This window comes from Sinocyclocheilus anshuiensis, unplaced genomic scaffold (assembly GCF_001515605.1).
Source record: "Sinocyclocheilus anshuiensis isolate Anshui unplaced genomic scaffold, SAMN03320099.WGS_v1.1 scaffold68, whole genome shotgun sequence".
Taxonomy (NCBI): Eukaryota; Metazoa; Chordata; class Actinopteri; order Cypriniformes; family Cyprinidae; genus Sinocyclocheilus; species Sinocyclocheilus anshuiensis.
The window spans coordinates 2,086,766-2,113,877 of NW_015555741.1; positions in this window are offsets into that span (position 1 = coordinate 2,086,766).

Below are 27,112 nucleotides of genomic sequence, written 5' to 3' on the forward strand. Positions count from 1 at the left end.
AATGAGCAGCATTAATAGGGAGCGGAGCTCGCGCAGTCGGCTCTCGGGGGGCGGATTGTGTTTTTTTCCGCTGTTAAGCGCTCCGCTCTCGCCGGGCACGCTCCGAGGAGTGTGTCCGTGCCTGTGATCTTGCAATTGCGGTCCCGCTGCTGCTGAGGCACGGCGGCGACTGAGATCGCGGAGTTTGCACATGATCTAGCAGATGGGTTGGAGACGGCTCTTCCTGTCTCCACCCGTGTTCACTAGACCTAGAGCTCATTCTCGGGGCTTGGAAGCCCGCGCTGTGGTTCTACCCCCTCTGAGTGAGTGCTGCGGCCCTCTTTCTCTGAGGAGATTGATGTTGTTCGTGTGACTGAATGGCTCGCACGCAGCGCATATATTACATCATTTCGGTTTTTGATGTGAATCTTACTACACTAGACCGTATTTACTCGTCTGGTTGTTTGATTGCATTTAATTCTGAGGAATAAAATAAAGTATTTGTCTGACTATGAGAAGTTAGATATACAGGGGCTCTTGGGATATAAATTTCTCGAGTGAGAGCACGCGTTAACCTCACTTCCTCTGAGGAGGTTGAGGTGGTCAGCAGGGGCTGCTGGGCGGAGCAGTCCCAACCTACCATGTTCCAGCCCCTCATTCTGGGGGACTCACTTCTCGTACTCCGCAGAGTCTAGAGTCAGAATGGCGCTCCCAGGCCGAAGGCTTCTAGCAGAAGGCGGGTCTACGGACCGTCATTCTCGCTGGATAGTCTTCATCGTAAATGTCCTGACGCCTAAGGCCTAGGACTTTTTGAGGGCCAGCTCCCTCTGGGAAAGAGCGGTGTACACCACATTACACGGTGCCCGTCTCTCCTCAGTGCCCTCAGGAGGTCGGTAAACAGAAACAACACTGCTTTCAATGTGTTGACCCAAACATTCGCATCGCCGCGCTTGCGTAGTGTTTTACACCAAGCTCGTCAAAAGAGTGCCAACTCCTCTTATACAGATTCCATGTGCTTGTGTATCGATCCTTCTCGTCAAGGTCCATAAACACCACAAATGCACAACAGAATTCCCATTAATTAAGCATTGCTTTACCGTGAAAGTCAATTACACAGATATCTGAATCCGAAGCCTATGACTGTTACAGCAAGGCCAGAAATCAGTAGTTCACTTTTTTTGTTGATTTGCGGTTTAGACTTAGACCCTCATTGCATGACAAAAAACCCAGATTTTTGCCATTAATTTATATTGTTTTTCTTAATAGCGATCAATTTGCTTTGCTCGGAGGCTCATTCTTATTACAGTCTTGCCTCATATTTTATCTGCACTGCGTTCAATTAGCTTCTATTCAGTGGATGTGTGAAAATTAGAGGTCCATAATCCATTTAGTGTGATTAATCATTGTCCCCGCCAGTACATATTCGGACCTTGTTGAACGTGATGTTTAATGTAAAGGCATTAGTGCAGGCCCAGGTCTGCTGTTATGACAGGGCTCTGAGATCTCTGCTACTGAGTCTTGTCTAAGCCAAGCTGCAGTAAAAGACGAGATATTAGCATTGCTTGTAGCACTCATGCCCTTCCTTTTGTTAAAGTACCTTATTTTTCTCTGTGCCTCACTCTCCATCTCTCCTTGTCCTCCCAATTTCTCCCTACCGCTCTCCCTGCTGAGCTGTCAGTGTGTGTGTTTGTGATTAATGTTTGCTATGTGTGCAAGCAATCGCTTCTCAGTTGCGCTGGCTCTGCTGTCCAGGAGTGACAGCAGTGGCCGGGCAGACATTACCACGGTGATGCGTCCCAGTCTATAAAGATGATTTCAAACAGGGCAGGCGTCAGCGACGGTGCCATGTAAGGACTCTGCCGTGGGTGAGTGAAGTGAACAGGCTAAATAGTTTGTGTGTACGTCTCTGGCTGACTCAGATATCTTGATCTCTTTCACATTGTTCTCAAGACATACTTTTCATCTACTCTTTCTTTCGCCTCCTCTCTACATCACATTCTCCTAGAGGATTTCACAATGAGCCACATTTATCCTTGACTCGAACACAAACATTGTAAATTATTGGTGCTATTTCTTACGTTTTCTGTCACTGCTTGGGTATAATAAGTCTAAAGGCCCTTTCACATGACTACAGAGACAACAGGACTAAACAGATAAAACGGAGAGGCTATCTGTTGGCATTTTCATTCATTTCAGTGGCAGTTCACTGTGTGCACTTCCAGCTTTTTTGCTAGCAAGTAGTCTCATAACATCACATTTTCATGATTCTATCATCTTTGAAAGAACTGATCTAACTTAAAGTGGTTAGCTGGCCTCCCAGCCTGCTAAAGGGTTTTAGGCTTTGAGGGTTTTGGACACTTACCAAATGGTCTGACTAGCTAAACCAGCTAAATACCACCTTGGTGAGGCTGAGAGGGCATCTAAACAAGCTTAAACCAGCTAAGACCAGCAGACCACCTTAACCTGGTTACTTTTTTTGAACAGGCATGTGCAATGCTTTTATAGGTTATGCTGAAAACCTGATGCTAATCATGTTAGAGGGAATTCAGTCTGCTTGGTTTGTTTTGATTCAAAGCTGATGCGTTTGTTCTTTTTCTCTTACTTTTGTTCTTTCTATCTCTTTTGCTTTCTCTCCTGCCAGATTTCTATCTCGCTACTGCTCATAATCTGATGCTCTTTAAATTCATGAAGAAATATGGCTTGTGCTCTGAACCAAGAACAACGGACCTTCCATCAAGAGCTTCGCTGCGGTCATAGAGGATTGAATTATTGCACCACTATCACTTTTAACAAAACATCCATAACACTCAGCGATCAGCTTTCAGAGTCATGTTTACCACATAAATGGTCACAGACTGCCTTTTGCCACTGATGCCAAACAAGCTTTGTCATTTTTTTGTAATGAGGTTCAAGTTCAACTATATAAGCTGCTCTCAGATCAGTACTTTCCACCACACCAGGCATATTCTACCGGAGATCAACCCTAATTGTAAGCCTCTTTCTCCAGCATCCTCAGGGGACTCAATGTTAGATCAGAGTTAATTGTCCACTTGATGTATGTCATGTGGTACGATTGATCCACTCTGAAGGGTCCTAATGCAATGACATTCACCCAGGGAGAAGGGACACATACGGCATGAAAGCCTCTCACTTAGAGAGTCATCAGCGGAGAGGGAAAACAACAGGCTTCTTTTTTTCACTGTGAAGTCGATGGACTGAACTAGAAAGTCCATCTGTTGCTTTCCTGTGTGAGAGAAAACAAAGGACGTTTTAGTAATCCATGGCATGTTATACAAATTGCAGGCTTGTTTTGTGTCAGGATTAAAAATCTTTATTGCTGTCAAAAGTTCTTTTGCTCAAAGGAAATGAAAGTTCTTTCACTTTGGTTTTTCTAGATTAAGACATACAAAGTAAAAGGATGTGTGTAGGAGGACCGGATTTTGTATCTTCAATCAGACGCCACTCAGCGATTCATCTCACTCCATGGTCATCTGCTCATGGAAACATTTGAAGTCTTCAAGTCGACATGTACAAATGCAATTATCATCTTATTTAATGTGAAAACAAAAGGATGAAGTTCTCCTTATAAAGCTTCCGAGTGTTCCTGGAATATTTTCATTTTCTGCACTCGTATGGTGTCTTGATAGCCAGAGATTTTAAAAAGAGATTTTTTTCCCCTCAATACCACTCACCTTCAAGTAAGATTTATAGTCGCTGCTAGCGGTTTCTCATTTAAGAGTTAAGATTAGGATTTGGACGGACCAGAAAACAGCCCTGCATCCCATAAAAATCAAATTCTGCCCATGGGTGGCTGCCTGGCTATGCAACAGTCTCTTGAAGAGTTATGAAGGTAGGGAAAACGGGATAGTAGATACGGATCGGAAAGGTTACAGGTTCACTCCCAGTTTGAAGTACCTGAGCAACTCGGGAGTTCCAGAGATCACAATCCTACTCTAGTCGCTAATACAATTTTTGCCTTGAAGCAAGGCACTTAACCCCTAGTTCATCCATTGGGACTGTCCCTGGATTTTGTGTACAGTAAATTGCTTAAGTTAAACTGCATTATAACCATAAAGATGAGGCTGGCTCCCTTAGTGTTGTCTTCTAAAAACCTACAGCAAAGGGGGCAGTGCTAGAAGCAGGAGCTTTTGGCATTGAAAAAACAGGCTTTTTTCTTCCCTCATTCATCACAGTGATTGCCCAGATCAATTCACATTTGTGCTTTACCTGGCTCTAACTCAAATGCATTTCACCAGAATGCTATAAATAATGGTACATGTTTGCTATCCCTCTAGCTGGGGGTTTGCTGCAATCTATGTGACGTGCATCAGTATCTCCTAAATTGATTGTGGCTGTTCAGTGCTTTCGGAGGGAATCAGGACCACTGGATATGGTTTCCTGTTATCTTCTCCATTCTGCTTATAGAGTTGCAATACCAAGCAGACCTGCTAGGGGGCAACACAGCACTGTGAATGACAGTGTAGTGCTCATGATGATGAGAACGTCTGCATGCTAGCTTCTTTTGGATTCCTGTTTAACACATGCTTTCTAACACCGAGGGATAATGTGCAGGCTCTTCTTCAGAGTGGAGCTTGTGCTAAATACAATAACAGACTCTGAACATGTTGAGACATAAATGCAGGGTTCATCTTCCTAAATTTTTTTACATTAAAAGCATCAAGAGCATTCTTTATTAGAATTGGCTGCATTCACAGACTATCTTCTTTAAAGATGTCTCTTATTATCACAGAGGTATTTGAATACTGTTGAATCAATGGATTTGGGATCTTTTATCTCAATATTTTTGTAGCCATGTTTCTCCAGATGTGCTTACTAACCATGTATTCTTTTACACTCATAAATGCAATTCTACTTGGAAGACTAACTCTAAACCTAACCCTAATCCTCAGGGATGGGTATTGGAAACCATGTATGACATCCAAGCCCCTGTAACTGGGCTTGTTTGCTAGAATTCATCTAAAACTCTTGCTCTCTCTGAATGAGAGCCTGTGCCTTCCAGATCGAGGCGATATTTTAAGGAGAAACTTAATCAATGGCGACTGGCCATTATTCATGGCGTTGGACCTGAACAACAAAGCTGCCTCACTGTCGGACTTCTGCCACTTAGCCGCTTTAACCTTCGACCTTTGGTGCAGAATCATGGCTGGGCTACGTTCTTCCTCATCACCTTCATCTTTTGTCTTCACACTTGCAAACAACCCTGTCAAGTCTTCATTAGAGAGGTGCAAGATGATACATGAGGAAAAATAAAGAAGACTCACCTCCATAGCAAGTAATCACCCATTAATAGACAGAGCAAGTCATCCGTTGTCCTCTGAGAAGGCACGTCCATTAATCACTACTAGCAGCCGCCTCAAATTATCTGTTTTTCGGAAGGCTTAGTATCCACTCCATTTGCCTTGGCTTTCAGCGTGAGCTTAACGTCCACTTATGCATTGAGACTTTAATAGCTGAGAGTAGCTTCGGCCCAGTTTCAAAATTTGGAACAAAAAAGCTTGGACTTTGTCCCTCCCCGTTACACTCTGCTGGTAATCAACGAACGGACAGGCCTGCCAGTTATCGAGCGCTGCTAAGAGGGTGGATGGATTAAACGCTCCCTGGAGGAGCTGCTATACCACCTTTGCTAGCCGTTATAGCCTACTCCAGCGGAGCTAGTTCGGGCTAAGCTAGTTCAAGCCCTCGTCCAGTCCCGTTTGCGGGGAATTGTGCTGATCTGTCTTGGAAAGCTGTTCCTGTCATCCCCGGCTCGATTCGCCATGTGCCTTATGCCCAGCTAATGCTTAGCTACCGTGTCAAACGCCAGAGGATCCTCATGCTAACCTTTGATTAACCCCAACCAGCCATGAACGCAGTCCTGAAATGCCCTGATCCTCAATTCTAATTTTGCTGAGACTAGCAGGCCATTAGCTGATGAAATATATGGCAATTCTCTGAAAATGAATGATGATGAAATAATTTTGAGAACACATGTGGCTATGGCCAGCATACAATCTGCCAGATCATGAGTCCAGCTCTCTTTGTGCTCTTGTTGCTAGCTTCGCTGAATCGTATACAAGGGTTAGTATGCTCAAATTATTATAAAGAAACTACAGAATGATGGATGCGTTTATCGAGGTCGGTCATGTTATTCTAGGAAAACTATAGCTTTCCTCCAGATCTAGGACGCACTTTCTGTGGATTCAATTTTAGATGTACAATCCTTATGAAATCATGCTACTGTATTTTTCACAAGCAGTTGATTCTAGTAAACTGATGCAAATGGCTTCTATGAAATCTCATGTAGTACTTTCAACTTTAAGTAAAATGTAAGAACATTACAGCTGTGTTCTATCTTGAGTGCCCTGAAATCCTGAGGTTTTCCCATGAAATCTATCATTTTGTTTGGTACAAGTAAACAATTTTGGGACGAGGGCCCTGAACTCTTGCTTGCCCCCTGGCCGTTTCACAATAAAGCTGTTAGCACTAACTGCCAAACAAAATATGACTGATGCTGACCCCTGACCGGCAATAAACTGAACAATTTCCCTTACACTGCAAGATTCAGAGCTAAGCCACAAAGTGGACAATTACATTAGAGGCTTGTTTGAAGAGTGTGCCGATTAGTTTGCTAACAGCATCAAAGGGCAAAATGTACAGTTTTGTGTGGACTGACACCAATCAAAAACTGTTTTAAGATTACCCAGAAGATAGTCGTTTTCACATACTCTGAATCGTAAGACTTTTGACTGCTAGCAAGAGAGGGCATGTGTACTTAAAGGTGAAATGTGTAATTTATTCACTGCTAGCAGCATGAAGCAGAACTCTCTCTGTTTTAGTGGCCTGACTAACCCAGAAGTTGGCATTTTAAGATGGGACTTCCTGTTTGGTATTTCATATTTTAATGCGTAATTGATCACTTTTCTTCATTTTGTGGATTACAAAAGAGGATTTTTTTGAAAAATGTCTCCAATGTTGTTTTGGACCACAATGACTTTCTTTATGGATGAAACAGTTTTCTTTTGTGTTCTCAGAAGAATTCAGGTCATACAGGTTTAGAACGACATGACGATGAGTAACAAAGACAAAATCTTAATTTTTGCATGAACTATCCCTTTAAAATCTTAATTTTTGCATGAACTATCCCTTTAAATTAAAACAGTTGCACCACAGTGATTGGGTCCCTGCCTTGTTGGACTGGAAAGGCCAAATTGTACAAAATCAGACAAAAAAATGCTTATTTTACTGTTAATGGGGGAATGTTAAATCACACCACAGGCTTTACCAATGGCAAACAGCTAAGGAGAGTACAGTAATTAGCATCAACGGGCCGCTTAGTTTAAATGGAATCAAGGCTTCCTGAACCTCATTTATTTGAGTCCCTGAGTTCTACCCAAACTTAAATACTCTCCCCTGTGTTTGTTGATTTAGGTGGTGTAAATCCGATTCAATCTAATTCTGAGTTTAAATCACACAGTTGGCTGAGCTGCTATGACAATGAGATATGGGCGTAAAGATAATGTATTGATCCACAAGCAGCACAAGGCACACAGTTTTCTCAGTGCATGTATATAGGTGTGTTTTCTAATTTGTTTAATATTAACCCATAGTGCTATTAATAAGCAACTTTCGAGGCATGACACAGTGTGTTTTATTTGTCAGTGTTTAGAACTGGAATGGTAGCAGTCTAGTGAATTCACTCAAGGACTCCTGAGAAAATTGGTTTATGTGATTCATGGATAGAAAACTTGTATGCGTATTTTTATTTGCTCTTACATGCCTTTACATTGACAGTCTCTTTCCATTTTCCCACACACGGTTTCCTCAAGAGAGACAATTGCAACCCTCTCTCATCCCACTCCTGTGAAACGTGAACATATGCAAATACACTTGTAATTGAGTCTGCTGGGGGACTTGGCACTTGAGTGACAGTGAGGCCATGTCTCCTCTGTTGATTTCAAATGAGTACTTTTTTTCCTCGCTGTAAACAAGATACAAAACATGCGGTTGGTGCAGATGACATGGTGGGTTGTTCTTACTAAAGAGAATGCAACACCTTCAATTGCGAACAAAATAGTTTAAAAGGAACATCGGTGTTGTTTCACATGCTCCGCCACAAATACAGTGTGACGCCATACACGGATTACAGTTGTTTTCTTTGAATCTCTGTCACCGTAGTTCGCTGTGAGCATTGCACTGCTTGAATCGCCCTGTAAATCGTGTGCGGATCAACCCAACCAATGAGACTGATGCGAATTTACATCCGCTCACATTTTATGTCTGTTTTGACATTTATCCAAGGGAAGCTGTATTCCTGCTGCTTAGCAGTACAGTATGTATGTGTGTGTGATTATATCTGTTCTGTTATGTGTAGTGTAGTGAAGTTTGCCAATCTATTGCTTCACCCAAGCAAAAGGAGTCATTTTGTGTTGTAATCAAATAGTAATGCCTTTTTCTACAAATGCTGTAAACGTTGGTGTGCCATGACATGTTGTTGTGAGATCTATTTGATAACATATACATGTTATAATAACTATTTTCAAACCTAACATTAATCTAGCTTGAGGAGTATCAGTTTTCCGATTTTTCAGTGAATGGGGAACAAAAGGAGTAGCGGATGAAGTGAAGTGAAGGTAACACGGTTATAATAGCCTTTAATCTTTAATAATTAACCTTCAATAGTTAGCCTCTATTTATGTGCAGCAAAGTAAGATACATAGTTCATTTTTAGCAACAGACATGCTGTCATGATGCTCTTTTTTAAGCAGTTTTGATATATTGGTAACATAAAAGTGAACGTCTGTGGCAGAGTGCACATAAGCCTCCCTCTCTGTTGATGTTTGCTGGTTCTCTCACTGTGAGAAACCATGAAATGCTAATTACTTTTCGACACAAACTCCGTGGAGAGATGTTAGATCAACAGTAAATAAACTGTGGAGATAAATAAGAACCTGTTTACATGCTTTCAATCTTCACTCCACATGCTTTCGGTTTCGATAAACACATCCTTGGCTTGATCGTTGACCTTGATGTAATTAATCTCTGTCTGAGCTCATAAATCTGGACTGGACCATTTAATTAGGATTAGGTATTTCAACGGTGGCTTGTTTTTGCTTGAACCTGATCACCGGTGGGTCCCTTAGAACCTTTGGTTTGTAAATCCAGGTCCTCTACCTTAGAGTGACCTGGTACTTTTCAGCTGCGGTGCTTATTTCATCTGGGTGGTACTGGAAGGCAGAAAGTGGTACAGCCCCAATGCTACTCCCATCCTAATTTGCAGCTTTTAGTTGTTCATTAGCATGGTAATTAGGCTGCTGGGAGATGCAGAGGCAAAATTTATACTTGACAGTTTCAGTGCATTGCGTATGATGCGGCGGGCATGCAGGGGGGCATGCAGGCAAAATGTGCGTGGGTGCGCATTCGAGTTTGGGAGGGGTGCGGGATGCTCCTTCCTTCTAATGAAGCAGAATTTTTGCTGAAGACAGGCCTCCGTTAATGGAATTTGATCCTAATTATTAGATTGCATTACATGCAAACATAGGGGACCTTTTTCGGAGCCGGCTTCCTGCCATTATGATCTCTGTTTATCTGTTTGCGCCATTCGAGCTGGCCTCCCCTCTTGCTCCTGTTTTTACTCATTACATGCTATATCAAAATTATCTCTGGTGTCAAAGGACAGACGGATTGTGTTTGAGGGCACCACACTGGTAGCAATGGCCCGTGATGATGCCGGTAATTAGGATGGAACTGTGGATAATACTCATAAATATGACCCCTGACAAATGCATTTACACAGCTGCAGTTGTTCCATATACAGATATCCGTCTGCCCTTCATTGTTAGGTCGCAAAAAAGTCATATCGAATAGTTTCTGGCTTTTGCTCAACCAAATGAGAAGGTCATTTTTGCAACAGCATTTATTTATAAAATTTTCCTCTTTATTTCTAAGAAAAGTTTACGTCTTTTTGAATTTACGTTAGGGAGTATTACTGCGTATTGAACCGTAAACCACATATATTCTCATCACCGACCAGCCAGTCAGGGTTTTGATGAGATTTATCGATAAACAGCTTTTGTTGCCGTGACACACTGCAGCTCAGCCTTGAGGAGAATTGTGAGTAATGTTTTTGTCTTCGTCTGCTCTCTTTATGTGTGACCAGTCATTTACGTCTGAAGGAACAGGAATATTGGCTGAGCATTCTGTATTAATTGATTCTCAGCTAGCTTGTGCCCTCACGTACACAAAAAGATTTGCAGTGGATTAATATTAGAGGCATTTTCTGTAAAGTTACTTTGAAACTTGTACATGAATTTAAGTATCATAATCTTTAGGATATCAGAAATAAGTCGAACTACTGACAGAGTGAATTTACCTTGTAATTCAATCACAGATTGAATGCATAAATATTATTGTTACCAGTGCCTAACGCCAATAAATTTCACCTCCACAGGTTTGGGATTCACCTGGATGTCATAAAATACTTCACTGCTTCTGAAAAACAAGATGTCTGCTCTGCTAAGATAAGTTGTTAGCCAGCCCCACATTTGGACACCCATCTCTCTCCGTAGATGACCGCAGCAATAAGGTTGTCAAAACACTCTTTAGCACTATTTCACACTCTTCGTGCCTGACTGCAACGCCACAAAAAGCAGCTGAAGTGGAGTTGAGTGCTGTTTCTGGACGATGGACAAACAGATACAAGCGCTAGACAATACCAGACTGCAGAGGCCCGAATGCTGACAAGGGGGCCGATTGACGGCTTTAAGTGGCAATTTCCATATTTTTCTGCATGGTTTCCCCTCTGGCTGGGTTACCATGGTGTTTCTGTCAGTGCCAATGATGAAATCTGCCAAAGACCTCTTGCTAACGCACTGGAGAGGTAATTTGGGGGACAGCTGCTCTGGGTGAGGGAGGCTTAGCTTCATCAATGTGGCTTTTGTACAAAAAAGCATCTCTCCCCTGGTCCCGAGGCAAAAAACCGCTGCGCAAATGGATGCGTGTTGTGCAAAGTCTGATATTACGTGACTTGCCGGTGGAGTGTTTTTGAAAAATGCATGTAATATAGATGCTACATTTAGTTCATTTTGGTGCACGTTTCTTTGGAAATGCTAAGTTTGGGTTTCCTTCCAAAATACACGTGCATCTTTGGGTTAAAAAAGAGCTTATGGAATGTTTGATGGCATGCATCATTGACAATGACAAAATGTGAAAATTGTTTGAAGGAGCGTGTTAAATATTCATGAGGCGGGCTTTTCAAGGTGGGCAAAGACAGGGGAATCCATCATTCACTTTGAAAATGCAGTGATGCTATTAGGAGATAAATATTTATTACCGGTTCATGTACGCTGCAGCTTGAGAAAACAGCAGATTCGGATGCAACATCACCGCTGACTGCCAGTTGGTAACTATTGGAGAATCTGTGACACATTCAGTTTCATTAAACCAGGTGTCGGCTGTATCTGTACAAGCAGGGTCAAAGAAAATACCTGATGTACTTCACCTGAAGGCTCGATCACTTCCTCTTTTCTATCTCTTCACTTTCGACTCGTCAGAGAAGTCTTATTGTGTTCTTCACCGCTCTTGGCTTTCTATCTTGACCGCTCTCTTTCTGGGCTTCATTACAAGTCTGAAATTGAGGTTACTTTGGACAAGGGCACAATCATTCTTTCGAAGCACGCTGAACTTGCGGCAGCCCCGATCTTCTTCGTTTGTGTGTTTGGCAGGTTTTGCACTTGATAAAAGACCTGCAGACGTCTTCAGAGTTGGAATGGAGCACCTAACGCCAAGAGTCCCGGAGCAAGAGGGGTGCCTGCGACCGCAGAGAGGCTGTCAACCTCAGAAATGAGAAATCTTGCACTCCTGGAGAGACCTCTTAGGCGAGTGGAAATGTTTCCTGCTCCGCCTCATACATGTGGGGTGTTTTCTCGAGATGTGGGCCGCAACTGTTTGGCCGACCTTCAACAGGAAAAGATAATGGATCTTTCCTGCTGGCTGCTGTGGAAGTTCACCAACGAGTTTGCTCGTGGGGAACATCCATCACGTCCCTGTTGCGTGTTTTAAACATGTATGAACTGTGACTGATGGTTCTGCCAATACACCGATCCTCATTCTGCTGCGATCAAAACCGGGCTTGTCTTCTCAGAGGTTTATAAACGTGAGTAACGTTGTGCCACAAATAGAAACGACCGCTTCTCGTACATCAGCAAGTATGGGTGCTGGACGCGAATAGATTACGGCAATAAAGAAAGGACGACTGAAAGGGTTAGATGACCTGGTAATGACCTTTTGATTAACCAATGAAAGAGAAATAAATACAAACTTCAGTTGGACATGAAAACGTCTGCTCGAAGAAGAAAGGTCAGGAACCTCAACAGATTTGGTTTGTCAAGACACCTAAGGGATTAATAAGGTGTTTTTCTTAACCAAGATTGGTTCTGTTCCCAGTTTCATTCCACATAGGATCCATCAAGAGCTTTTTGATCTTGACATTTCAGCTTTTTCCTTCAAAGAAAGTCAAGAATAAAGGCAATTTAACACCCAAACCACTGTGGGATTCAATTAATTAGTTGTCCATATACACTTGAGGCCTTTTCCCTAGAAAGTAATTATGAACTGCTATCGATTTCAGTCATTACCTTAATTAATTCACTAAATTTATCATGTTAAAAGATTACAGAAGATTAGAGATTTACTCTTTTGCTCGATGGTGTATCTTCTTAGCATGCAAGGTGTTCTTCGGATCAGTTAAACGAAGTGACGACTAAACTCTTTTCTAAATGTTCGTCTTTGTCCAATGCTCTGTAATTAATGTCGAATGCTATAAAGGTTCAGCGCAGGTACCAGCTTAACAAAACAATCAAGTGGTGTATTTCGAGATAGGCTCTAGCGTTAGCTTAGCTGCTGGGGCATGAAGTACTTATCTAGCTCTTGCTCGGCCTGCCAATTCCCGTGGCCCTTGAGGAATCGATAGTGTTTGAACCCTCGCCATCATGGCAGGCCTCTGCCACCACACACATGGTACAACAGCTCAATTCTCCTCTCGGCCTGCCCAGAAACAGGGCCGATGGGCTTTATTTGTTAGGGTATATCATTTCACTGGTCTACTACTTACTACTGTGCTCTGTGTGCTGCCCACTTAGTAATGGTTGGTATTTGTAGTATGCTACATTGTCACATGACTATCACACTTAATTCACCATTATTATTTTGCTCAAATTTATTATTTAGCTTTCATTAGTCAGTTTTGAGTAAAATGATTCTGAATGAATGACTTTTTGAATTAATGTTTTAATGATTCAGTACCATACTGCGTGACCACCCTAGTGAAAAATAAATATACTAAAATGTGTTTGGAATACATTTATTTTATGCTAAGTATACTAAAAATATACTTACATATTTATGTAGGCCTACTTTATAAAAATACACTGCAATTGTACTTTTTTGTATGCTAAACTGGTATACATTTTACACATTACTTTTTTATTAGGGCAGTGTAGTCTGATTCCAAAACAAATGACTTTTATTAAATGGTATTTTTATGGAATAAAACACCATACAGTTTACAAATTACTGAGTTATGTTGTGTTTAAATGTATCTATCTATCTATCTATCTATCTATCTATCTATCTATCTATCTATCTATCTATCTAATCCTTTGGCAGTGGAATTGCATGTCTTGTTTTCCAAATATTTCTTCCCCGAAAGTACTAAAAGAATAATTAATAGAATCATTATTATATCTCCCATCCCTACTCTCTGTTAATGCCAATAGTTTTGAAATATTCAGCAAGCACATATGACTGGTGTTTGAGTGTCCACATACATTTGGCTATACAGTGTTATGATTCCATTAAAGCACTAAAAATAAAACTCCAGTGATACATCTTGCCTTTGAAAACCATTTTTAAGAGCTTTTTTCATTCCCTGGTGTTCCTTGCAGCGCAATAGTCATCGAACGTGTCGAGTAGCCGACCTCCTGAACGCATTTGTCATTCCTACACCCTCCACATCTGTACTGTACCTCTGAGGAAGGCATGTTTTCTAGATCTCTTTTCTCTCTTTCAGCTGACAGGTGTGTGTGTGTGTGTGTGTGTGTGTGTGTGTGTGTGTGTATGTGTGGGAGAGAGCTGGGAGAATCCTGTTGTGATCGATTGACGCCGTTGATAGAGAGTGCTAAACTGAGGCTGGCATTATTAAATTAACACTTCCCAAATTGATCTGCAAGACACTGATCTCGGGCCTCCGCAAACACGAGTGTCATCTGCCGCCATCTTTCCCATTTAACCTCTGGGAATAATGCGCCAGAATCGATGGGGCGGATTCTGGCATCGCAGCCCTCCCTCCTCTCTGGTTGTATTAGACGAGGCAGGAACACGGGAGGAGGAAGAGAGGGAGAAAAGCAAGACTGAGAAGGCCATTATGGAACGAAGAATGTATCCTCATGAGCAGGCAGCGGGGTCGGAGACGGCGCAAATGAGAGAGCCGACATGGCCATTCCTGGGGCCTCATTACCTTAATGGAGAACCATCGGTTCTGCTAGGGTTTCTCGAAAATCTCCCCTGACACGATTGCTTTCCTCTCTCCGCACAGCCTTAACGGTGTCAAATGAAGAGGGAGAGAAAGAAAGAAAGCGACAGAAGCATGAGCTAGCCGAGCGGTTTGGTGAATTGCAAGGGAAGATTTGTGCGTTCGGTACAGTAATAAGGTCTTGATTGGGACTGGAATCCGCCGTCGTACTTTATAAAGTCGCCTGTGGTTGACACTGCGGCCTTAGACGATGGGAAATCATGTAAGCACTGGTTGGGATTTCTCAGCAAAGGCAGAGAACAACCATTAGGATAGATTTAAAGCACTATGATTGGCTAAATTGCTTCATGGTTTAAAGGGTTAGTTCAACCAGAAATCAAGGTTTTGTCATCATCTACTCACCCTCACATTCATTCCAAACCCAAATGATTTAGATGGAGTACTAAATGAGATATTTAGCAGAATGTTATGTGTCCTCTTTTCCAAGTGAAAGGGGACAGATGCTGTCAAGTTCCAAATTTGAATAAGATAACTTTGTGTATTGCGTTTTGTTTTCTGTGATGTTTCCTGCATTGCAATTTGGCATGTAATACAAGTAATAGTAAGAATATTAAAATAAATAAATAAATAAATAAATAAAATTGAAAATGTGATTTTAATTTATTTTCTTATTCACATATTTATTTACTTTTTATTGTTTAGATTTATCGTTTTTCATTTATTTATTTTTCACATTTATTTATTGTTTTTGTTTTACATTATTGTTTTAAATTAGTTTTATTTATTTATTTATTCTAACAGTCTTGAAAGCATTAGTAAGAATTTGTTGAAAACATTTAGTAGAAAGCATTAGTAAGAATTTGTTGAAAACATTTAGTAAAATTTGCTTATTTATTTATTGATTTACATTTAGTGCTCAGTTTTAATGAACAAAACATTTGTAAAGGAAACATTACATTACATTTACATTTTACATACAGGTCTACAATTACATTTAATGGTAATTATTGAAATTGTGTTGTAAGCATGAGTAATGATCTGTAGAATTTTTTAAAATGTGATTTTATGTATGTACTGTATGCATGTATGTATTTATTTTTTTCTTTACTATTTATTCTAATAGTCTTGAAAGCATTAGTAAGAACACATTAAAAACAATTCTTATAACGTATTTTTATATTTTTTAAATATATTTGTTAATCAATTTAATGAACAAAACATTTGTAAAGACATTACATATAATGAAAATTATAAAAGAAAAATAATGGCTAAAAATGAAAAAAAAACAAAAACAAATCTGAAAGCAAAATTACTAAACATTACTATTTTGTGGTATGGCAGAGCAATTAAATATTAAAACTACTGCAGAAATCCTTGTGACACATCGTTGTGACATTCTGCTATACTTTTCCTTTTGTGTTCCAGGGAAATAAGAAAACCGCATAGATTGAGGGTGAATAAATAATGACTGAATTTAACTCTTCAACCTCGTAACAATTCAAGAAAGTGACATTTCAGTGCCCTTTTAGAAATGATTTGGTAAATTCATGCAATAGGAAGTGTCAGAAATAATGATGTAACTCATCCTCACTTTAACGTGCATTTATTGCTTGTCCGTGCTGTTGTTGCCTGTGAGTCAGCTACGTTTCTGCAGGCCATCTTCAGCTGGTAGATGTGCGAAATGACATCATAGCACGCAATAAGCCGTTGATTCGGTGACCCAGTCTCGAGGATGTTTTTGTTTTTTCACTTACATTGTCAAGGGCATCTTTTATGTTGTTATCTGGAAAAGAATGTGGCATTTTTATCAATGAGCTTCCCCACTACACATTTTGCCCCACAGCTTTAAACTTAGACCCAGCCGTAGCAAACGAAAGAGAAAAAGAGAACCTTCAGAGAGCGGTAGAAGTCCTTGAATGCTTCCTGTTGGTTTTCATTTGGGAATTTCAGAGAAGATAAAAGAAAACTACTTGGCGGGCAATGAAAAGAGAACAAGTTCTTGCAGTTTAGCAGTTTATAATCAGCACTAATGAGGCCTGCATCTTTTTTGTGCAACTATAGAATCATTGCACTCGGGTAACAGACAGTAACCTTGGCAAATATGATGTATATTTAAGGACTTCGAACCGAAGCTAATTAATGCTGCTTATGGCCGTTATATATCAGCGGCAATAAGGATGTGCTCACCTTATTGTCTCTCTCGGCATTGATCTGAGTGTTTTGGATTACCTTCAGTTTGATTTAAACAGGCCGATATGACATCATACACACATAAGCAGGAAACGGCCTGATAAATCATGGTGCTGTTGGCACCTTCAGGGGTTTTCTTAAGATTCAGACTCGAGTCGAATGACCCTGCGCTCGCTCTCTCTCCCTGAAAATTTCCCCGGCGTAGTCGCACCCCTTACAATGCAGCGGCATCATCAATAGTCATTTATAGGAGGGACGCTTTCCACACTGATAGATGCAATGAAGATTCATAGCTGCCATTTAAATACGGATGCGGGCAGGTGTGTGCGCGCTCTGGAGATGAGGAGGAAAATGGTACGTGTGTACGTTTGCGGTCTTTCTTTTTGGTAATGTGGCCTTGCTTGTCCAGCGAAGGCAGAGAGAGTGAGAGAGATCTGTAAAGTGGGAATAAATCTCTGTTGTGTTGTACAGGTGTGAGGCCGGATTTGAGGGTGATGTGGAGGTCTGTCGAAGGTCAGTAAAAGGTCATGCTTACACCTGCAAGCATAGCAAGCATCCATTCCCGAGATACATGGAGCCGTGTTCATCTAATGGCACTGAAGTGGTAGATGCCCTTTAACATTGATTCAGAACAAGCCACCTTTCCTCGCTTTCGGAATCTTCTGTGACACAGCAAAGAAAATCATATTTTGCTTGAGCTTTAAATGTGAGTTTGTAGTCTAAATTGAATGTGATGGGATAAAATGTCCATTTATTGGTAAATAATGGAATTTCACTTTGATTTGTCCTTATGAGCTGCAAAAACAAACATACAGCGTGATCTGAGTAGTCCGATTCACGAACAAATGAATCTTGTGAGCGAGTGCTTTTTAGCCAATCTAAAACATGCAACATTATGCTTTTATAAAATAAATAAATATTGTGAGGCAGTTCATTTTAGTAAATTTAAAACATGCAGTGTTATTCATATAGTCTGATTCATTAACAGATAAATATTGTGGGCTAGTTCTTTGTAGTGAATCAGAAATGTTTAGCGCAATCAGTGTAGTCTGTTTCATGAAACAAATGAATCTTGTGATCTGGTTCTTTTTAGTAAATCAAAAACATACAAATGTTACCAGTTATTTTGATTTCTGCACAAATAACTCGTTTGAGCAAGTTCTTTTTAGTGACTCAAAAACAGACTGCATTACCAGTCTGATTCGTGAACAAATTAAGCTTGTGAGACACTTTTTTGATTGAATCAGAAAGATAATGCAACCGGTGTTATCTAGTGAATCAAAAACATACACTGCTACCTGTGTAGTCCATTTTAGAAACAAATGACTCTTGTAGGCAGGTTCGTTTTAATGAATCAATAACACACAATGTGACCAGTCTAGTCCAATTCACAAACAAATGATGAGTCGGTTCTTTATAGTGAATCAGAAACATATAGCGCAACCGGTGTAGTCTGTTTCACGACACAAATGAATCTTGTGTTTTGTGGTGAATCAAAAACATACAAGTTACCATATCAGTCTGATTCATGAACAAATTACTATAATAACATAAAGTATACAACATTATCAGTTTAGTGTGATTCACAAACAAATTTATCTAGTGAGCCAGTTCTTCTGAATAAATCAGAAACATACAGTGCGACAAGTTTAGTCAAAATCACAAACAAATGAATCATGTTATTCAGTTCGTTTTAGTGAATCAAAAACATAGAATGTGACCAGTCTGTTTAATGAACAAATAACTCTTATGTGTCATTTCATGTTAGTGAATCAAAACCATACAACACGACCAATATAGTCAACAAAAAAATAAACAAACAGTTGAGTTTTTATTGAGTTGTTTTGAAATACTCATTTGAAATGGTCTGATGAGTCCTTCATTGAATGAAGTGAATTTGCAATTCTTATTTCACATATAAAAAGGGCCATTATATTGCATTATAGTGCAACATGTTAGGGACATGAAGTGGACCTCAAGGGGAAAAAAAATTAATAAAATGGATAAAAACATGTATGATAAGCCTTTTAACTGTGAACAACCAATTCAACCAATAGCTTAATTGGCCAGAACATCCTTTATTTCCCTTTCCTTTTATTATTCCATTATTCCTTTAAATGAATCATAAACTAATATAAATCGTCATTGTGAATCATCTATGAACTGTTGAAGGTGGACACCTGAGGCTCTGTTGCCAGTGCTGTTGTAGACATGGTTTATTTTTGTATTTTGCCGAGGGCTTTATAGATCAGGAAGTATTAAACTCTGGGTGATTTTAGACAGGGAAAATAAAGGAGAGGGAATTGGCATGTGAGAGATGATGGATCTCTTTTATAGTGTCTTCACTGCATTGTTTTTATAAGGTAATATTGGTTTCTAAAATAAACAAACATATACAGGTAGGTCTACATCTGTGTATATAAGCTGTATATTAATGTATCTCTTTATTTGAACAATATCGTTTTCCCACACCATTTTCAAATCAGAGGAAGCATTGATATACAATAAGAAGTAAACAAATATGTAAAGCTGTGTGGATTGTAGATAAGTGTTCTTGCCACTATGATTCATGCAAAACAACAAATCAAATTTTTACTTTAACAATGTTGTTTGAAATAAAGCCAGCTGGAAGCCATTTCAGAAGTATTCTCCAGCTGGTTCTTACATTCAGAACGAAGCCGTGTAAAACACTGGTTTGATTTGGTTTCAGGTACAGCAGGAATACTTCTTTCTTGGTTTATATTTATGAATTTTTCTCAAAATTCTAAGTTCACAGTTCTGTTAATATATGGAAGCTTGTTTTTGTCATGGGATAAAATCAACACTAACAAACAAATAAATAAATAAGTGTACGTTTTAAATAAAGGTAACGGTGACTTTTTAACTCACAATTCGGACTTTTTTTTCTTGTAATTCTGTCAGAATTGTCAAAGGTGTAAAAATTCTGAAATTCTGAATTTTGAGAAAAATGTCAGAATTACAAGTTTAAAAAAGGTAATTGTGACTTTTTATCTCACAATACTCTCTCTCTTTTTTCCCCCTCATAATTCTGCCAAAATGTCAGAATTCTGAATAATGCGATGGAAAGTTGCAGTTACATTTTCTGTCAAAATTGTGCAATTTTGTTAAAAATGTGAAACTTGAACTCAGAATTGAAATCAGAAAATGTCAGAATCCTGGGTTTAAAAAAGGTAATTGTGACTTTTTATCTCACAGTTCTGACTTTTTTCCTTGCAATTCTGTAAAACATTGTCAAAGTTGTGAAACTTAAACTCAGAATTGTGAGAAAAAATATCTGAAGTCTGAATAATGTGATAGAAAGTTGCAATTAGCTTTTCTGGCAAATTCTATCAAAATTATCCAATTTTGTCAAAATTGTCAATTGTGATACCTGAACTCGGAATTCTGAGAAAAAAAGTCAGAATTCTAAGTTTTAAAAAGGTAATTGTGACTTTATCTCAATATTCTAACTTTTTTCTTGTAATTCTGTCAAAATTGTGAAATTTAAACAGAATTGTGAGGAAAAAAATGTTAGATTTCTGGGGTTTTCTTGTAATTCCATCAAAATGGTTAAAGTTGTAAAACTTAAACTTGGAAATTTGAGAAAAAAAAGTCAATTCTAAGTCTCTCTCTCTCTCAGGCTTCTGTTTAATGTTTTTTTTTTAAAGCAAATCTTAAAATGAATATTCAATATTATTCTGTTACATAATAATGCATTATACTTCATCATGTTATTTATTTACTTGTAGCATTTTAAACAATTGACTTAATTTTATTTATTATTATTATTTATTTTATTATATAGACAGTATAGTTTAAACATTTATATTTGTCACAAAATTGCAGTGTAGAACAAAACACTAAGAGTAGTATGCTAGTATGCTTTTCATACCATAGCCATAGGAAGTGAACGTGGAAGTAATGAACAGGGTGGCTCTAGTGTGTCTTCATCTAAATCAGCCTGTTGTTATAGACCTGCCTGTGAGAATCAAGCTTGAGTGTGAGTGTGTGTGTGTGTGTGTGTGTTTGTCAGCTGGTTGTGAGGGTGAGTTATATTTGCTTTCAGCCTCTCTTTACAGCACGCGCTGCATAAGTGCACGAGACTGTCAAAGCGCTTCATCACACAGGCTTTTTGGTAAATGCAAATGCAGGGCTTGATTCTCCCTCGTTCATGCATCACCCTCTTCAAGAGTCAAGGTGAGACAGGGAAAGGCAGAGACTAGGCCAGAACGAGCTCTCAAGATAGAAACCTGCACCTACTGGAGCCCTGGACTACATTGATAGGACTTTTTTAGGTTCAATCCAGGAGCTTTATTTTATATATTTACTTACCACAGTTTATTCTTGTCTTTAAATTTTAAGCGTATATCAGGGTGATCTCATTCGTTTTAGTCGCTATTTGTACATAAAGTGCACACATAGCCTACATTTTGTTGATGCTGGGACAATATCAACTTATTGATTTAAAATGGAGATTTGTTTTTACTTTAGACATGCATACATATTTAATATCATAATTTTCATTTATAATAAATACAATAAAATCAACCTATAAATTGCTTGAATTAAATATTCTATGAACCTCAGGATTTGTAAGCATTTCTAATTTAAGTTAATATGAAATACGTACACTATAAACCTTTTTACATATGTTAAAGGGTTTACGTTCTTAGTACTTCTCTTTGGCGATATTGTACACTTTTCCACTTGTTTAATGTTTTACATTTTCATTCTACAATATGTTGATATTGTATGCTTTTCATATGATAAATGGTTTGCGTTTTAGATGCTTCAATATATTGATATGGTGACTTTTTCATATGTTAAAAGCTTTGCATTTTGTGCTAGTCAGTTGGTTCAACAGCTGGTTTTCATATGCTTTCATACGCTTTTCATATGTTGAACAGTTTACATGCCTCAACATTGATACATTGATGTGTTTCAATGTCAGCCTAGACGTACAAAAACTATATATATATATATATATATATGCTAGAACCACACTGCACAGATGAATACTAATGAATACTAACACCAATGACACGTGCAAATAAAACATTGATTATATAGCCTACAGAGGCATGTTACTTTAGCTCTTTTACATACTACTATCATCCTCCTGTATATGAGAACAGGCTCATCATCCGGCTCACTGTAAAGGGAAATGAAGCATAGACCTGCCTGTGAGAATCAAGCTTGAGTGTGAGTGTGTGTGTGTGTGTGTGTTTGTCAGCTGGTTGTGAGGGTGAGTTATATTTGCTTTCAGCCTCTCTTTACAGCACGCGCTGCATAAGTGCACGAGACTGTCAAAGCGCTTCATCACACAGGCTTTTTGGTAAATGCAAATGCAGGGCTTGATTCTCCCTCGTTCATGCATCACCCTCTTCAAGAGTCAAGGTGAGACAGGGAAAGGCAGAGACTAGGCCAGAATGAGCTCTCAAGATAGAAACCTGCACCTACTGGAGCCCTGGACTACATTGATAGGACTTTTTTAGGTTCAATCCAGGAGCTTTATTTTATATATTTACTTACCACAGTTTATTCTTGTCTTTAAATTTTAAGCGTATATCAGGGTGATCTCATTCGTTTTAGTCGCTATTTGTACATAAAGTGCACACATAGCCTACATTTTGTTGATGCTGGGACAATATCAACTTATTGATTTAAAATGGAGATTTGTTTTTACTTTAGACATGCATACATATTTAATATCATAATTTTCATTTATAATAAATACAATAAAATCAACCTATAAATTGCTTGAATTAAATATTCTATGAACCTCAGGATTTGTAAGCATTTCTAATTTAAGTTAATATGAAATACGTACACTATAAACCTTTTTACATATGTTAAAGGGTTTACGTTCTTAGTACTTCTCTTTGGCGATATTGTACACTTTTCCACTTGTTTAATGTTTTACATTTTCATTCTACAATATGTTGATATTGTATGCTTTTCATATGATAAATGGTTTGCGTTTTAGATGCTTCACTACGTGTTTTTCATGCGTTAAAGGGTTTACATTTTCGTGCTTCAATACATTGATTTTCATGCATATGTATGATACGTAGATATTTTCTGTTTTTCATATGATAAATGGTTTGCGTTTTAGATGCTTCAATATATTGATATGGTGACTTTTTCATATGTTAAAAGCTTTGCATTTTGTGCTAGTCAGTTGGTTCAACAGCTGGTTTTCATATGCTTTCATACGCTTTTCATATGTTGAACAGTTTACATGCCTCAACATTGATACATTGATGTGTTTCAATGTCAGCCTAGACGTACAAAAACTATATATATATATATATATATATATATGCTAGAACCACACTGCACAGATGAATACTAATGAATACTAACACCAATGACACGTGCAAATAAAACATTGATTATATAGCCTACAGAGGCATGTTACTTTAGCTCTTTTACATACTACTATCATCCTCCTGTATATGAGAACAGGCTCATCATCCGGCTCACTGTAAAGGGAAATGAAGCCATCAAAGAGTGAATTCATTCTCAATCAAATCGATTTTTCTATTCATGGAACAATAGCTGCTCTTTCATGTAATCAGCTGCCGTGTCATCTTCTTTCCTTCTCACAGAGAAGACCCGTTATATAATACCAACTGCCGCTGCTGAGTTCATCGAGAAGGGTGTTCCTGCACAACCAGAGGCTGCAGTTTCAGGACCGCAGTTCTAGGACCCTATGCTTCTGTGATTTGTGATTTTTGATTTATAAATGCATCAATGTTAATTACAAAGTGTGTAATACCTGCTTTGAGTTAACAATTTTAAATTTAAATGAATTTACACTTAAAATATAGATGAAAAATCTATTTCCGTCTTTAAACAACTGAAAAAGTGGAGTACCTTAAGTCTTAGTTTCATCGACAGCCTGAATGTGTATCTCCTCTGAGATAGCACTCTGTACACTGGCTGAAGAGTTGCTTAGAGTAGGATTCTGGCCTCATCAGTCCAGAAGGCAAACCGCTGACCATGCCTTTCAAACATCAACCAGATTAATCTAAAGTACTGCCAAAAGGACAGGCTAATAACACATATTGTGGTGCAACCAAGCAATGAGCCCAGTTTAATTATGAAAGATGATTTATACTTTATGCTAAAACAATGAGTATCAAACAAGTTTTCACACTAATACAGTAAGCTACAGGTAAATCTGACACATCTCACATCAACATGCTTTTATCATCTTTTTAAGTTTAATTAATGTGCTGGCTAGATTTACTTATTGTAGTCATTATGTCAACAAGGTTTAGCTTAATTAAATCATGGCCACGAATTAAGAACATCGTAATAATCAATAAAACTAGCAATCGGGAATTCATTATTATTTCTTAGCAGTTCTCACGTTGGCTACTTAAACTTTGCATCGTTTTAAGGTTATAAAATAAAAACTTAATTGAAAATCGGTAAAGTTACTCACTCTGATTGCTGTCCATGTCGTCCATCTTTAGTGATCCAATTCGGTAGGTGGCGCTGTTACAAAAGCATAGGGTCCTAGAACTGCGGTCCTAGAACTGCAGCCTCCGGTTGTGCAGGAACATACTATTGAGTTCATCTGCAGTCTCATTGTTCATTGAAGTGGCAGCTGATTGGCTCATGCGTCTTTCTTCAATCTCTGATTGGTGCCTTTTTGGCCAACCAGATTGGGAGGAGCCGAAATGAGAGGTACGAAAAGGTTACTAAAGATAAGACAACAGCTTGTTAGGTGTTAATGGCTTCATTGCTGTAAAGATACTTGCTAATGTAGTATAAATCAAGGAAGATTTAGTCGTTTTATTTGACCTTATGACAGCAATTACTAAACCAAGCACATCGTTTTTCAAGGGCAAATACTCTATTTGTGTCCATCAAACAAAATGGCAGGGCAAAAGTCGGCTCGCTCGCTGACGCTGACGTACCTGATTGTTTTAGAATAAGTTACTTAAAATGCAGTTTATCAGTGCACAAATATCAGGTTATGTTGAAACACTAAATATAAGAGTTAAAGACAAGAATCTACTCAAATGTGAAGAAATCAGACAGTCAACATGCCATAAATATTGACATTAATGCAGAAACAATGTGTAAGAGTCACTTTGCAGATGCACCTAAGGGGTAAATATGTGTTTTTACGTATTTTTCTTAAATTATAGTTAACTTTGGCTGCATGTCACACAATTTATTACTTATCAAAGCTGTTGAAACCAGAGATTTCGTTCCAATTATAAATGATAAAATCAAATAATCCACACATAAGAGAAAACCAACAGGCGCACATGTATCCAGGTCAAACCGTCTTTTGGCGTTAAAATGTTACTCTCAGGTTTTACTAAAGACGCGCAGTGACAAATTAGCCCTGAAAAGGCGTGGACACAGTCATGTTTGCGCCTGACCATATTGAATATGCATTTCTAGGAGTTTCCCTTACAGATGCAAAAATTTATGGGAGGAGAGTATTCAAATGAATCACGCAACGAGATTTACTAACGTTTGCGCTCGTCAAATTACTGGCATTTGCGCCATTATTTAACGCCCTTTATTTAAAAATAAAGGGCCATTATTTAAAAAGCATGTCTTAAACTATTTTGCGCTTGAAATGGATGCAGTTTGTTACTAGGAGGAGGCACCGCAGAGAACAGAGAGCGTGTGTAGAAGGGAGAGGATTTTTCCACATGTATTAATTTATTTGGAAAGAACACATTATCCGAACATATCGTTTGCCAAGCCATGTTATTTTTTATTTACTTCAGGAAATGAAAGACGACTTGGAACCCTCATCTAGGAGTCACGCAATACCAGCTCTATCAAAACTGTTGCAACCCTTCGTTTTTTGGCCTCCGGTTCTTTTCAACGTACTGTGGCTTATTTATTTCTTTATTGTTTATTCGCGACTACGCTAATTTGCGCTGCATTTGGTATATCGCGTTGTTAGTAAATCACCCGCAGAAATTTCCACGCCCATCGGCGTTGTTTTGGAATTGCGCTTTCGCGCTAATTTGCCCTGTTTAGTTAAACTGGCCCCTAGTATTCAAATTACACATGCCATAGCAACAACTTTTTGCCATAGTAAAAGGAATTTGCCAAAAAAGAGGTTTCGCAAAGACCCGTCCCCCTTAGTTACTATCGCTATGTTCTGCAAGCCATGCCGCTCTCACTCCACACATCATGTTCTCATGCAGTGAAATATACTGTACATTGCGGAGCAGAGAAAACTGACATGTCGACAGAAAAGACAGAACAGGTTACTTCTGGTATGAAACGAGGTCTGTCTGAACCTGAATTTTTAAAGAAATTCAAACAAAAAATACTGTTTTGTGGCTCAGTAATGTAGTGTGACAGATCCCTGTAGTGCCTTAGGTCAAGCGGCACGTGAACTGATAATCTCTTAAATAAACATGGTTCGAAATAAACATGAATGAACATCAGAAGGTATCGTGTTTCAATCGTGGAAAGACGTCAGTACACGCCATTTTTCAAGTTCAAGTCCACTGACGTTCATCTACTCACCTGGGCTGCGTTCCCAAAAGCATCGTAATCCTAAATTGATCGTAGCTCTATTGGTGACAATTGGTTCTACGATCAATTTAGGCTTACGATGCTTTTGGGAAATGCAGCCCTGTCTGGTTTGTTTGTCAGACAAAATGGCAGATTTGTGTTATGATTGGTCAGATCACCTGTCAATCAAACTCGGAAGAAGGGTGAATTTATCTATTGTAGGGTCAAATTAGTTTCAGTCAATTCATTATCAGCTCGTTCAAGACAACAAAGACAATATGATGCAGTGCCGGCCGTGCAAACCAGCAAGACAAGCTGTGGCTGCTGGGAATATGGTCGGGTGTGGGCAGAAAGGCTGTTTTTGCTGATCTTAAATCAGTTTTGAGGTTAGCTGTATTGGTGTTGAGGTGAAGGGTTGGGAAAGCTGGTCGCAGACCAGTGCAGGAGGCCAACATTAGATAATGGTTTCTCTTGCTGACAGTGCAAGTGTCAATATTCAACTCTGGTGCGAGACAGCCCAACCAAAGCCTTTCTCTTTTGCGGACAGATTCACTTTTGACCTTTGATTTGATTTTGTTGAATGTGTGCAGTGGCCCCGACTGAGACCCGGAATCCTCCTGATCCCTCCCTTCACTTTTTCCTACAGTTCTCTATATGTCCCACAGAGAGCGAGAGAGATGAAGGAGGTTCTCTGGAAGAGAATGAAATAGGTGGACTTGTGTTTGTGTCTGTGTGTGACAGAGAGTGCATGAAGTCAGGTATGTTTGTGGATCTTGTCTTTAAAAAGACGTTTTATCATATTTGGTATCTCGGTGCAATCTAGTTTTATCCAGATAAACCAGCCGCTGTGTTGTAGTAGCCCATCAGATGTAGATGTGTGACACAGGTGGGAGGGAATGCATCATTTCT